Consider the following 16,515-nt stretch of genomic DNA (forward strand, 5'->3'; position numbering starts at 1 on the left):
CAAACAATTGGCTATAACTGACAGCAATTGTTTTCTTCGAAGGGACATGCTTTATAAGCCACCCTACTTAGCCTGAGTCACCCAGTTATATTACTTTCTGGTCCATGAAAGCGTCTGAGTCTTCTACTTTATGTGTAACAGTTTATTCTGCCCCTATTGCTGCTTTTTGAACACTGCTTATCAATTCAATGATCATTTAGTTATAGGTATGATTGCCAAATTATCAGGGCCAGAGACTTCCTTATCTCAAGTTCTTCTTTCTTATCTTAGCCCTGATCTTTCCCCCCTTCATTTCTTTGAATATGCTCCCAAGATAAGATCTTATCTAAATTGTACTAAACTATATTTTTGTTATCTCCTAACTTTGAGAATCCTAAACAGAGATATCAGTTTGGAGGATAAAATCATGGCAGTGAAAGAAAAGGATAGGAAAAAGTGAGAGGAGGCAAATGGGAACCCTAAACTTCTCCAATTAATATTAAAAGATACTATTCAGATCCCTAGTGGGGAACAGCAACAACAGAAATTAGAATTAGAAACTGAGCTTAAAGGGGCTACAACAAATTAAATATGATGAGAAATATGTCACAAATGCTATATCCACATATCTGTGAGAGGTTTACAAAGACAAGAACAAAAAATAAAAGTATATTCAAAGACACAGCTCAATTTAATCATACTTCTCCTACTTCTCCCCTACAATAGTATAGAAATTCATTATTGTTTAGATCAATGAGTGACTTCTCTTTCTCTATTTAGACACAGTTTCATATCGGACACATTCAGCAGATAACCGTGCATTCAAATTCATTTTGCATATGTGACAGCACTATGAATATGTCAATGTTGAATTCAGTTCCTCTACATAGAAAGGTTTTGGGCATGAAGAAGATAACTCTGATCTTCAAATACCTTAGGTTTAAACATTTGCATTATTTAAAGGAAGTAAGCACATAACTTTTAAACTATAGGGTGTTTCACTTGGAGGTATGAGTGATACATTACAGAGAGATACAAACATTAGCTTCAGGCCGGGCGTGGTGGCTCACGCTTGTAATCCTAGCACTCTGGGAGGCCGAGGTGGGCGGATTGCTTGAGGTCAGGAGTTCGAAACCAGCCTGCGTGAGACCCCTGTCTCTACTAAAAATAGAAAGAAATTAATTGGCCAACTAAAAATACATATACAAAAAATTAGCTAGACACGGTGGCTCATGCCTGTAGTCCCAGCTACTCAGGAGGCTGAGGCAGTAGGATCGCTTGAGCCCAGGAGATTGAGGTTGCTGTGAGCTAGGCTAATGCCATGACACTCACTCTAGCCTGGGCAATGAAGTGAGACTCTGTCTCAAAAAAATAAGCCTCAGGTTTCTTTATTTATCAATATTAGAATAACAAATTCTTTTTCCTAGAAAAGCTAGTGTTCTGATTGTAAGATTTCTCCACAGTTTTGCAGAAGGTAAAATCTGAGCTTAATTGGTTAGCTAGTGTGGAAGAGTTGACTTAAAGAAAATATACTTAATCTGGATTTGGCATATTGGTATAATTATTGAATTTGGATCAATTTTATAACCAAATAAAATGATTACTGAAAATTTAAAAAATTCTTTCAAATTAAGCTGTTTTGTGCATTAAATGTAAGCCAAATATGGATTTAGGAATGACTAATAGCAATTTCATTATCCTAAATAAATTACCAATAAAAACAATCATGTTAAAAAATGCAGTTCTTCAGTTGCTCAAAGGGGCATATTTAGTGTGTTCTAATCATTTTTATGAAATAGATATATAATTTCAACTCTGGAAACAGGAAAGTTAGGATAATTTTCAGGCTTAAAATCACTTAACTTTTGCTCTGTAACCATCCTGTGTTCATATCCAATTGAACATATTATCTATTTTACCTTTTATTTACTCTTGTGTTCCCTCTAGTTTAGCCTTTGTTTTTAAAATGAAGTTTTTGTTTTATTTCTCATTGTTTCTTGAGTTGTCACTTTATTGCTAAGTTCTAAGTCTGATTTATTTATTTTTTCCTTTCTTATGCCATTAATATAATATCTTTTAATTAGTTTGAAATAGGAGATTGTATTAATAGTTTTGATCTGATTTGGAGGGCATTTTGTATGTGTCTGTATCTGTGTGCTTTACTGTGTGTAGGGGTTTTATTTTCTCTTTTCCTTCTATGAAATTTGATCTATGGAACATTAGGAATATTTCAGATTACTAATTGTCCCGTGACATTAGTTTTTCTGAACTTATAGAAGAAAGTATAGTTCAGGATAGTTTTTTTTTTTTTTAACTCCACAGAGCTCTCTCTTATCTTAATTTCATACAGTGTTCAAAAATAAGGTAGCTTGCTCTCTGAATATTCTGGCTATGTTCCCACTCTTCATCTTTATCTTGATCAATATTCGATGCCCAGCTGTTTCTTCTTGGTTTGGGAAAGGATCTTCAGGTGGCTTCATTTTAAGAGTTTAAAGGGGCTACCCTGCTCCAACCCCTTCAGATGTAACCATGGGCTGTTTGTACTCAACTCTTACTAGATATGGGGTTGGGCAAAGGCACTCTTGTTTTCAGCTACTGTTCTTCTTTTGATATGTAGTGTGTTCCAGGGAATACCTATGGCTGTTGGGGAGATCTCCTATTTCCACTCTATCAAATGTTCCATGGTTTTCTTCTCCTTCCTCCTACACAGATAATGAATGTATACAAGTCTTATGGTAGTGATATTTCTCCCCAACTGCTTATATTTTAAGATTCATGAGTGTAGTTTTTGGCCAACTTTTGTAGTAGATGTTGTCCATGAGCTTTTGGTACATAGCTTATCTCTTTGTTGTTTTGTTTTATTTGCTGTGGATTCTGAAACATTAAAGAACTATTTTGCCACTGATATCTTTCCATAATCCAGTTGTTAATTTTTGACATGGAACAAAAATAGCACTTATAAATTATTGAGTAAAAGAATTAAATATGTTTTAGAGACACTTATAAGTAATTATAGCCATAAAGTTAACAGTTTTCTCAATATAAGAAAAACATACAACCATATTTTGTCAGAATTTTATGCTTTGCAAAATTTCTCTTCTTTTGTGCTTACAATTAATCTAATAACTCATCAGATTTCATCATATCATGTATTTGTTTACCATTTTTCATGACCAATCTTATAAAACTAAATTAATTCTACTTTGTAATGAATTACTTTTTCTTAACACTAGACATTTTTTGATTTAAAATTTAGCATAAATATCTTTAGACCATTTTCTCTTTCCTTTTGTTATATAAGACTACATTTTATATTTTGCTAACATTAATTTTAGATTTTATTTTCAATACTTCTAAAGTAAAACATTTAAGCCAAATTAATTTCCTAACATCCTTTATTTATTAAACAATACTAAAATTCTGTAGTTCTGAGCATTTTTTCCCCATACCACAAAGATGGAGTAAAATTCCCATGAAAGACACAGTCTCCCTCTACATGGTGTTTAAGATGTGAGAGTAATGTTATTTATGTGGATAACCTTGACCAGAATGTAATTCATAAAAAGTGAATTATTCCCACACTGCAGTACCTTAAATATTGTTTATAACAAATTACCTTTAACACATCCCCATGACTGATTACAACATACCAATTTGTCACTGCACTGTACCTGAAAACCATTGGATTACAACAAGTTGACCTTTTCAATGGCTTTTCTAAAAGGTTTGTGCAAATCTTACATTTTAAAGGAAGTTCCTTCTGTGTGTTATAAAATGTCATCATAATTTGTCTTCACTGTTGTAGGTATTTTTATTTACTCAGGGGAATTACCTTGCCTCAGGAAGAAGATTTTTGTTCCTAGCATTCTTTAACTTCACCAGAGAATTTTTTTTTACAGAGTGCCTTTCTAGTAATTATTCTAAACTTCATGAACTTATTAACACACAGTTTTCCTTTGGTACCAGGACAGTCATATATAACTGATGGAGTTTTGAGGCTCTGCTGTGCGAAAAGTAATCATATTAAGAATAGGTGATATTTTCAGAAGCCAGTATTTGCTCACCTCTCCTGAATGTCTTAAATGTGTATTGAGAGATTTTTAGGGCCTCACTGTATCCATTCTTTACTAATTGAAAAGCTAACATCAAAATTATTTTAGTTTTAAAGGAAATTTGAGATGAAGAAAGTTTTATTTGTTTAGCTGTCACAGTTTGTCGCTGAACTAGAAGGAGAGAATTCAGCTAATTTTGGCATTAAAAACATACTAGTTTCATAGCTTCAATTGCCAAAATATGTCATTTTTTTCCGTACTGCTGATTACCTGTTCATTCTCCTTTAAAATGATTTTCTTTACATGAGATCTAGTGTCTTCTTTATACTTCTTTATAAAATTAGTGCTATCTCATGTAGACTTTTATAAATATGTACAACATGACTATATGAAAATGGAAAAATGGCTATTATGTTATATAATGCAAATACTGCTATTACAATTATTTGGATTTCATATCCAAATGGAAATAGCTTCCTGTCCTTTTTTAAGTTAATAAAGAAAATAAGGACATAAAAGACCAAATCCCCAGGTAATAAGGAAGCTTTATTTTATCTACAGCAGTGATTTTTTATTACCAAGTCTTTAAGACAACTTCTAGTCAGCAGTTATATTATGTTTATCCTCAATTTTTACTGAGTGTTTGATTAAGGGGTAGAGCAGGTAGAAATAACACAACATGTTACTTCTTGGCAAATAAAAGAAAATTGTTTTCAAATTATAAAACTAAGATTTATTTCTCAAACGATTTTACACATTTTAAAAGAAAATAATCAGCATTTGTTTGTCAACCACCCTTACCCTGTGACCCAGGGTTTTAAGCTGCAAACTACAGAAATAACTTTGGCTGTACTTACTGAAAACTGAATACATTAAAAGGATAATAGGTTTTGATTTGCATTTCCCTGATAAATAGAGATGATGAGCATTTTTTCATGTTTGTTGGTCATTAGTCTATCTTCTTTTGAAAAGTTTCTCTTCATGTCTTTTGCCCATTTTTAATGGGGTTGTTTGATTTTTTCCTTGCCGATGTGCTTGAGTCCTTTATAGATTCTAGTTATCAGCCCTTTATCGAATATATAACATGCAAATATTTTCTCCCATTCTGTAGGCTGTCTATTTGCTCAAATGATTATTCCCTTGGCTGTGCAGAAGCTTTTTAGTTTGATCAGGTCCCATTTGTTTATGTAGTTATTTCTGTGATTGCTTCTGGGGTCTTCTTCATAAATTTTTTGCCTAGGTTGACGCAAATCAAAACCACAACAAGATATCACTTGACTCTAGTGAGAACGGCTTTTATCAAGTCCCAAAAGGACAAATGTTGGCATGGATACAGAGAGATAAGAACACTCCTACACTGCTGGTGGAACTGCAAACTAGTACAACCTGTATGGAAAGCAGTATGGAGATACCTCAAAGAACTAGAAGTAGAACTATCATTTGATCCAGCAATCCCACTACTGGTATTTAGCCAAAGGAAAGAAAACATTATATAAAAAAGACGCCTGCACTGAAATTTTTATAGCAGCACAATTCTCAATTGCAAAGATGTAGAAACAACCGAAGTGCCCATCAATACATGAGTGGATTACAAAATGTATATGTATAGTATGGAGTACTACTTGGCCATAAAAAATGGTGAACTAATACCTCTTGTATTAACCTGGATGCAACTGGAAACCATTCTTCTAAACAAAGTATCATAAGTATGGAAAAACAAACACCACATATACTGACAATTAAATTGGGACTAATCACTCAACACTTATGTGTACATATGGAAATAACATTCATTGGAAATCAAGCAGGTGGGAAGGGGGAGAAGGGCATGGGTAAATTCCCACCAAATGGGTTCAATGTACGCTATCTGGGGGGGAGGGGATAGGCATATTTATAACTTGGACTAAAATGGTACAAAAGCAATTTATGTAACCGAAACTTTCTTTCCCCTGTAATATTCTGAAATTAAAAATAAAATAAAATATTAAGTGTTAAGGAAACAATATTAGATAACTCAAAGAATTGCTAAGATTCTAAGAGGCTAAGCATCCTGATTATATCCAAAACTATACTGCAGATCTAGTTCTCATGAGGGCACCTCTTACCTTCACTACTACCAGGCACCCAAGCTTGACGCACTTCCACCACCCACATTAGACTCTGAAGGCTGTGATAACGGAGCTTCCAGTGCTTTCTTTGTAAAGTTTTTGCTGCTTTCCCACCCAGGTGCCTATGAAATATCCACCATGCTTCCTAATTCATATTATGGGGTGGGCATTTAGTTCTTATTGGGAGAATCTAGGTCACATATTCACATGCAATCTGTGAAAGAGATGGGGAAAGCAAACATTTGGAATTTTCAGTTTCTACCATTGACATAAGCTTTGTCTCCCATGTAAACTTTTCAAGTCCCCCAAACACAGGGAGAGGGATCAGATACTGATTGAACTAAAAATGAAAAATATCCTCTGCAAAATTTCTTATTTTTCTCCCAGATGATTTTTTTTAAACAGCTGTTTTTTTTGTGTGTGCGTGTGTGTTTGTGTGTGTTTTATTTATATGGGTACTGAAAATATTGATGAAACAAAACAAGAGCTATTACTTCTTGGTTAGCATCCTAAATCTAAATATGTCCAGGTAATTTTCTTTAATATATCCAACTATTTCTTGTGTGTGCTTGTGTCTGTGTTTGTGTAGTCAAAAATACGAAATACTGTGATATTTCCAGAAGCTGTATTCCTTAGACTTTCTTTTGAATTCTTTTTAGAAGATATAGGAAGCTCTGCCCTAGTTACAGTTGTCTATTCATGAAGTAATTACTTTCGTTGTGACAGATTAATCACCAATCAATGTGCTTTTAACAATTGAGAAGAAAATGTACTAACCTTTTCAAGTTTTTATCCTAAGCTTGGCCTAAGGGCTCAAGTGATTTAGTAACTTGATTTTCTTTTCTAAGGTTGAAAAATATAAAATTTCTTTGATTTTGCCTTTTATATTCTCTATGTTGCTTCCTGGACTCCAATATCTGACAGAATGTCAAATAACTTAGGAAGAAGGCTTACTAAATGTTGCCTTTATGCCCTGCCACCTGGAGGTGATTCTGGTTTTGGTTCACATCCAGACTTCTGCCAGGATTTGGAAAGCTCCTATTTGGCCTTGGGTCATACTCAAGCTGTGTATACTCAAAAGCCTCAGAAAGTTTTGAAAATGGAATAGAGGATGAAATCAGTGTTAAAGACCCTCAGTATGTTTCATCGTTGCCTAAGAGAATCCACTGTCATCATCTTAATAGATTACCAACAATTTATTTTTAAGGATGCATATCAAATAGAAATGTGTATATTTATTCGTAAAATACATGCATAATAATGTTCATAAAAACACTTATTCATAATAACCAGAACTGGAAAGAACCCAAGTGTTCACCAATAGCATAATGGATAAATAAATTAAGTCATAGTTAGTAAACTATGACACTAAATAACAATGAGAATAAATGAATAAAAGCAATATATTAATGAATAATACAAAAATTTTGTTGAGAAAAAGAGGCAAGACACAAAGCATATATGCTAAATCCGTTTTTAAAGTATTAAAATGGGCAGAACCAATCTATGATAATAGAAGTAACCATATTCTTTATCTTTGGGTGAAGAACAGTGACTGGAGGATAAAACAAGCGGTGATTAATTATTTTCCAGTAATGTATTTCTCGACGTGGATGCTATTTTCATAGGTGCGTTCACCTTGTACAAAGTTGTTCAAACACGTAATTTTGTATTTTTCCATAAAAGTTAATTATATAACTCAGTAAGCTCTTAGTCATTCTCTTTGATAAATTTGAATATTGCTTTTACTCTCCAAGTTGTGGTACTATTGCCTAAATCAGAATAATTCCAAGGTTTCAATTTTTTTAAAGAGTCTTAATATTGATTCTGATTGCCCTGAGCACCCTTACCGTGCTCTATTTATGGGTAATTCATTCTGCTCTCTTACTGGATAGTTATCAAGTAATGAACTGTAAATAAATCATCTGTGAGTGGCATCATTTTGAAATGAAATAATGTACCACAAACAATCAATTTGATTTGATTCCTATAGAAGAATGAAAGCCATGCTGAGAAACATTCAATAGTATAATAATGGAAAATGTGTACCTCTATTGCATTTGCTCTTAATTCAAATTTTCTATGTTTTCCCATATAAATGCCTAATATTATCATCAGTCTGTGTAAGTATCAGTTGCTAATATTTTATTTCTATATGACAACATACCAAACTCTTTTTTTTTTTTTTTTTTTGTGTCATACAAAGGGTTTTCTTTACTTATTTTCTTTTATATCATACCATTCTTGCGTTATTTCTCCATTTGGCATTTTCTTTTTTTTTTTTTTTTTTTGGTATATTATGGGGGTACAGATTTTAAGGTTTCAATAAATGCCCATTTCCCCCCCTCCCCCCAAAAGTCTGAGTCTCCATCATGACCGTCCCCCAGATGGTGCACATCTCACTCACTATGTATGTATATACCCGCCCCCCTCCCCCTCCCACCTGCCCAATACCCTATTACTGTAGCACCTATGTGTCTACTTAGGTGCTACTCAGTTAATACCAGTTTGCTGGAGAATATATCTGGTGCTTGTTTTTCCATTCTTGGGATACTTCACTTAGTAGTATGGGTTCCAGCTCTAACCAGGAAAATATAAGGTGTGCTATATCACCATTGTTTCTTAGAGCTGAATAGTACTCCATGGTGTACATGTACCACATTTTAACTCTTAATATGTGTTTTTACATCTGGCACCACCTCAGTTATATACCTGTCATAACTCATTGCATTTGATTAACTCCTAGTCTTTCCAGCTAGAATGTAAGCTCCGTCAGAAGCCAAACAATACCTGTCTTGTTCACTGTTTCATCACCAATATCTTTCTCATTGAATAACACATATCAGATATTTAAAAGATATTTACAACTGACAAAATGCAGTAACCCAACCTGAGTATTCATGCAGGAACATCTTTCTGGCTTTTCTTAGAAAATGTGTATGTGCGTCTAAATCTCAAATCCTAATTACAGTTGACAGATAGAGAAACAAACAAAAATTACTTATAATTTTGATGCGAGAATTAAAACATAACTATAAATACAGAGACTTTACTGATTTGAAGGAATCTGCTAACAGTAAGTCCATAGAAATGGAAACAGGAACATGTAAGGAAGGATCAATCACAGTTCTTACTTGTAGCTGTCACCATGTTACAGGTGTGAGTTTGTGAGTTTACCTGCTGCTAATCGTGAGTCATATTTGCAAATTATATTATCTCTATCTCTTATCTATCTTTAGCTATCTAACTATAATGTGCATATATGCATATACAGTTGACCCTTGAGCAACACAGGTTTGAACTGCACAGGTGTACTTATTTTTTTTTATTTCAGCATATTATGGGGGTACAAATGTTAAGGTTACATATGTTGCTCTTGCCCTCTCTCCCCCCTTGAGTCAGAGCTTCAAGCATGTCCATCCCCCAGAGGATGTGCATCGCACTCATTACAGATCTTTTCAACCAAATGCAGATTGAAAATATGGTATTCATAGATTGTGAATCATGTGTATAGGAAGGGCTACACAGTTCCATAAGGCCAACTGTGTTCTGGAACTAATCCCCTACGTATAGCAAGGAACAGCTGTATACATATATTGTACTTTGTGTAAATCTCATGAATGACGTTCCAAGAAATGACAAGTTTAAAAAGCCAAATAAGTACTTAAATTGGTAATTTTGACACATGATTCTGTATCTTGCTTTCACTTTGCCAGGAGATCAGACTGTTTGCAGATTTGCCAATAATGTTCACTGATGTTTTCCAGTACTTGAATTTTTTCTCTAGGTTATAACTGTAAGTACAATAAAATACTACTGAAATAGTAAACAAAATACTCTTAAACTATTACTAAAATACTAAACACTACTGTTCCCTTTATAAATATCCCCAAAATGTAGAAAAAGTCAAGATCAGGAATGCCTAAGAATTCCTGGGATTTCCCATTTTTTGTGTTCCAATTTTGAAGATAAATATTTATTGGACAATTGGAAGCCATAAATCCAACTAGGTACTTAATCCTAAGATGCTTTACTGGAAAAGAAAACTCTATTTATAAAACAAAATTTATCTATAAGAAAGTATATTTTAAGTATCTCTAGCAGCAGAACTTTGACTATAAAGTTATTAAAGGAAGATTTCAGAAGGGTAAAGGAAGAGTTTGCTATGTGGAAGAAAAGGTATTTAGGATTTTAGGTCTAAATTGTACTTAAGTGTGCAAGGAAGGAAATGAAGGGAGTAATTTTAGACAAGAGAAATGGAATAATCAAAGTATATAGGAAAATAACTTTCATGGCTAAATCATAGAACAAGTTTTTCTTTTTCAAGGAATGAGAGTTTACTTTACACAAAAATATTAAAAACCTTGGTTAAATAGGTAAAAAATGAGTTGCATTGGTACTTCAATGGTTGTAAACAATAGTACTTGAACAGTGTCAAAATTGGTTGGGATTTATCAATAACAGCTTTTCAAAAATTTGTTTAATATAGTTGCTGCCTCATATTCATTTTAGGCCTGACATAAATTATTTGAAACTCAGCTGTTTTTCATAACCTCTGGCCAAGTTAAAACTTCTTCCTGTAAGGTTGTTTGTGATACAGCCCACTTGTTCCTCATCTCACTGACCCAAAAATCAACCCAACCCACAGCTGTCAGCCACAATAAAACCTAAGAGTCGTGTAAATAAGTTCCTCCACTTTTTTAAAATTAGCCAATCCACAAATCCAGTGAGGAAGCCCAAGGGAGAACGTCCAAGTACCTATTAATAAGGGCATCATCCTACATGTCCTCTCTCAATCCTCATGTGCTGGTGGAGCTTCTTGTTGCCTCTGACTTCCTGTAAGCCTGCCACCGGCAACCCTAACCTCTCTGGGCCTGTGAGTAATTTTTGCTCTATGCATTTTGGTTTCCCTTTCTTATTGTGTCTCCCCTGACACATACCTGAATTTAAATTTCCCCTAGGTCAGGGCTCTCCTAGAATGTGGCTTTTTAGAAGAGTGCAACCTCAAAACCATATTAAAAAGAAATCACATGGGTACTGGACTTTTGTTTTTTTTTTTTTATCTCTCTTTCCTAACTTTATTTATTTATTTATTTATTTATTTTTATTTCGGGTTATTATGTGGATACAGATTTTAAGGTTTCAATCAATGCCCATTCCCTCCCTCCTCCCACAAATCTGAGTCTCCAGCATGACCATCCCCCAAATGGTGCACATCTCACTCATTATATATGTATATACCTGCCCCCCCACCTCCATTATATATGTATATACCTCTCCCCCCTCCCATCTGCCCAATATCCTATTACTGTAGTACCTATGTGTTCACTTAGGTGCTGCTCAGTTAATACCAATTTGCTGGTGAGTATATGTGGTGCTTATTTTTCCATTCTTGGGAAATTTCATTTAATAGTATGGGTTCCAGCTATAACCAGGAAAATATAAGATGTGCTATATCACCGTTGTTTCTTAGAGCTGAATAGTACTCCATAGTATACAAATACCACATTTTATTAACCCATTCTTGGATTGATGGGCACTTGGGCTGTTTCCACAGTCTTGTGATTATGAATTGTGCTGCTATAAACATTCGAGTGCAGGTGTCTTTTTTGTAGAGTGTCATTGGATCTTTTGGGTAGATGCCCAGCAATGGGATTGCTGGATCAAATGGTAGATTCACTTGTATTGCTTTAAGGTATCTCCATATTGATTTCCACAGAGGTTGAACTAGTTTGCAGTCCCACCAGCAGTGTAGGAGTGTTCCTCTCTCTCCGGTCCACACCAGCATCTATTGTTTGGAGACTTTTTGATAAAGGCCATTCTCACTGGAGTTAAGTGATATCTCATTGTGGTTTTGATTTGCATTTCCCTGATGATTAGAGATGTTGAGCATTTTCTCGTATGTTTGTTGGCCATTCTCCTGTCTTCTTTAGAAAAGTTTCTGTTCAAATCCTTTGCCCACTTTTTAATAGGGTTATTTGATTTTTTCTTGCTGATTTTCGTGAGTTCTAAGTATATTCTAGTTATCAGTCCCTTATCAGATGCGTAGGAGCAAAAATTTTCTCCCATTCTGTTGTCTGTTTACTTTCATGACTATTTCTTTGGTTGTGCAGAAGCTTTTTAGTTTGATCATGTCCCATTTATTTATTTTTGTTGCTGCATTGATTGCCTTTGGGGACTTCTTCATAAACTCTTTGCCTAGGCCGATGTCTAGGACAGTGTTTCCAACTTTTTCCTCTAGAATTTTAGGGAGATTTTAATTGCTGTTTCTATTTCAGCTCTTGACATTGGTCTGTTCAGGGAATCTATTTCTTCCTGGTTGAGACTAGGGAGGCTGTGTGTTTCTAGAAATTTATCCATTTCCTCCACATTTTCCAGTTTGTGTGAATAAAGATTTTTGTAGTATTCATAAATTATATCTTGTATCTCTTTGGGATCAGTTGTGATATCTCCTTTTTTTTCCTGATGGAACTTATTAGAGATTTCTCTTTTCTGCTTTTCGTTAGCTTAGCCAATGGTGTGGCAATTTTGTTTATTTTTTCAAAGAACCAACTTTTTGTTTTGTTAATCTCCTGAATAGCTTCCCTGTTTTCAATTTGGTTTAGCTCTGATTTAATCTTGTTGATTTCACTTCTTCTGCTGGGCTTGGGGTTGGTCTGTTCTTTTTCCAGCTCTTTGAGTCGATTCATTAGATTGTCTATTTGTGATCCTTTTGACTTTTTGTTATAGGCATTTATGGAGATAAACTTTCCTCTCAGAACTGCTTTAGCTGTGTCCCAGAGGATTTGATAACTTGTCTCTCCATTGTCGTTTTCTTCATAGAATTTTTTTATTTCCATCTTGATTTCTTCATTCATGAAGTAATCATTTAGTAGGAGGTTGTTTAATTTCCACGTTTTTGTGTAGAAATGTGAGTTTCTGTTAGGGTTGATTTCTACTTTTATTCCACTGTGATCTGAGAAGATACATGGTATGATTTCTACTTTTTTAAATTTCTTGAGGTTTACTTTGTGTCCTAGGATATGGTCAATCTTAGAGAATGTCCTGTGAGCTGATGAGAAGAACGTATATTCAGTGGATTTTGGGTAGAATGTCCTGTAAATGTCAGTCAGACCCAATTGTTCTAGAGTTTTGTTTAAGTCCATTACTTTTTTATTAATTTTCTGTTTGGAGGATCTGTCTCGTGCCGTCAGTGGGGTGTTGAAATCTCCGGCGATTATGGAGTTGCTATAGCACATCTTATATTTTCCTGGTTAGAGCTGGAACCCATATTACTAAGTGAAGTATCCCAAGAATGGAAAAACAAGCACCAGATATATTCTCCAGCAAACTGGTATTAACTGAGTAGCACCTAAGTGGACACATAGGTACTACAGTAATAGGGTATTGGGCAGGTGGAAGGGGGGAGGGGGGCGGGTATATACATACATAATGAGTGAGATGTGCACCATCTAGGGGATGGTCATGATGGAGACTCAGACTTTTGGGGGGAAGGGGGGAAATGGGCATTTATTGAAACCTTAAAATCTGTACCCCCATAATATGCCGAAATAAAAAAAAAAAATTTATTGTGTTTACCAAACAAAAAAAAAAAAAAGAAAAAAAAACTAAGTCGTCTGAGATTAGAACTGCCACGCCAGCCTTCTTTTGGCTTCCACTTGCCTAGAATACTGATCTCTACCATTTTACTTTTAGTCTATATGCATCCTTGCAGGTTAGATGTTTTTCCTGAAGACAGCATATACTTGGCCTGTATTTTCTTATCCATTCAGCCAGCCTATCTTTCCTGAGTGGAGAGTTTAAGCCATTCACATTTATTGAGAGAACTGATAGGTAAGGTAGATTATTGTTCATTCTGTTGGTTTAGATGTTGTTGCTTTGATTTCTCTCTTGAGCCATTGTATTACCTGGGCTTTAGTCTTTGGGTTTTGGTTGTTTTTATATTCGTGAGTTTTTATTATGGTTTTCCACGCGTAACACTGTTTTGAGTACTTCTTGTAGGGCTGGGCTTGTCTTGGTGAATTCTCTGAGACTTTGCTTGTCTGAGAATGTCTTTATTTCTCCTTTATATATGAAGCTTAGCTTTGCAGGGAATAAGATTCTAGGCTGGGCATTGCTTTGTTTCAGAAGAGTAAGAATGGGGCCCCAGTCTCTTCTTGCTTGTAAAGTCTCATTAGAGAAGTCTGATGTTATTCGAATTGGCTTTCCCTTGTATGTTACTTGCTTCTTTCGTCTTACAGCTCTTAGAAGGGCCTCTTTAGTTGAGATTTTGGTCAGTCTGATGACCGCATGTCATGACATCTTCCTGTTTGCATTGAATCTCCCAGGGGTCCTCTGAGCTTCTTGAACTTGTATACCAAGATTTTGAACAAGGGCTAGGAAATTTTCCTCTATTATATCTTCAAATAGCTTGTCCAACCCTTGAGTGTCAGTCTTCTACCCCTTCTGGTAACCCTGTAACCCTCACATTAGGTTTCTTCACATAATCCCATATCTCTTGTAGGCTTTGGTCTTTTCTCTTGTTTCTCTGCTCTATCTCTGTTACTGTTTTATTTAGTTGGAGGGTGTTATCTTCAAGCTCTGAGATTCTTTCTTCTGTTTGATCTACCCTATTCTTGAGACTTTCCACTGTATTTTGTAGTTCCCTGAATTGATTCTTCATTTCCAGGAGTTCGGTTAAACTTTTCTTCGTTGTGTCTATTTCTTTAGTGAATTTTTGTTCTACGTCCTGGAGGCTTTTTGTGGTTTCCTTGTGTTGGTTATTGAGTTGTTCTTGCAGGTCGGTGAGTGTTCTTATGATCCACATACGAAATTCCTCTTCTGTCATTTTGGTTGTCTGATTTTGGTTGCTGTCCGTTTCTAGGTGGCTGGTGCTCCTCTTTGGGGGTGTGTTTTCTGTTTAGTTATTCATATTTCCTAGTTCCTTCACTGATTTCTTCCCATGTCGATCAGTCGTTGTTTCTTTTCTTTAGGTTTTTGTTTGGGTATTCACACACCTTGTTTAATTCTGAGCTGGTAGGTGGTGTCTGTGGGTGAGATTCGACCACTCCCTGTATAATGAGTCAGTAGGTGCCGTGAAAAGGCTGTGCAGGATGTCCTCCCTGTCAGTAGGTGGCGCTTGCTTGGAGGAACAGGCTACGCTGTTGTTTTTATGTCCTGTTATCAGCTCTTGTTCCTGTAGAGAGGCACTCTAATGCTTCAGGCGGTGGGTGGGGCCCTGGGACTTCCAGGTGTGTCCGTTTCTCCCCTCTCAATGAGGGCTTGTCTTGGAGAGAGTCTGGTCCGAGCTGGGTTTGGTAAGCCTGCCCTCAGGCACCACCAATATCATTAGCAGGGGTCAAAGTTCTGTTCTCTGCTTCCAGGAAAAGCTGTCCAGGAGGGCCTGGAATGGCCCTGCTCCATCAGAAAATCTGTGTGTGGGGGTGGGGCTGTCTGAGACCTGCAGTCTGGAGCGGGCCTCGCTTCTTTCCACCCTCCCCAACTCCAGCAGCTAGTCATGGGCCTCTGCCAGCAGACCAGACCACACGCCACCAGGCCTCCCAGACTGTGATGCCGGTGAGGAGGTTCCCTGCGCAGGAACGCCACCTGGGATGGGCGTACGGCCTCCTTTTGGGAGGAGGGTTGCCTTCTAGGATGCTGATCTGCCCCTGAAGACACACACACACCTCAGTAGTCTGTTCACGTATATCCCTTCTGTGCCCCAGGCAATGCAAGATCTTGGTGCATGGGATCTGGTCTGCAGGTCTGACCTCTGGGTCCCAGAGTTCAAACTGTATCCCCACCAGGGAGAGGAGTTCCGGTCCCAATTCACCCACAGGGAGCCCATGCTGTGTCTGTGTCTCTCAGCCTCAGGGTCTGCACCGTTCTCCTGGGATCTCTATGCCAGCAGCACCTGGGAGGGCTGGCAGGTAGGGAGCTCACTGACTTCCCATTAGTCAGCTGTAGGGTCCCAAAAGGGAAGGTCCTGTTCCCTGGAGGTGGCTCCGGCTCGTGGCTATATTGTCTCTTTGGGCAGCCGCCGGTAAGGTCGTCAGAGCAGAGAAGGAGGCAATATGGCTCCTGTCATGTGGCTCGGGTCTGTGCACATGGAGGTGCCCCGAGGGATTTGGGAGCCTGGTGCCGCATCTGCTACAGGCTTACCGCTAGCTGGCAGTGGTCGTCTCTGGGCTGGTGTCCATAGGTCTCTCCACCCACTGGGGAGCCCACCAGCAGTCCCAGATGCAGGGGAGGGGAAAGGTGACTGATCCACCTACCCTTCCCACTGGTCTCCGGTGGTCTCAGCTTCCAGTTCTCCTCTGCAACTTCCTCCCGTGAATTCTTCCGTGGACTCAGTTACTCCTCCTTCTGGCCCTCTTCCGCTGTATGCTCATCTTCTT

This window comes from Microcebus murinus, chromosome 1 (assembly GCF_040939455.1).
Source record: "Microcebus murinus isolate Inina chromosome 1, M.murinus_Inina_mat1.0, whole genome shotgun sequence".
Lineage (NCBI taxonomy): Eukaryota > Metazoa > Chordata > Mammalia > Primates > Cheirogaleidae > Microcebus > Microcebus murinus.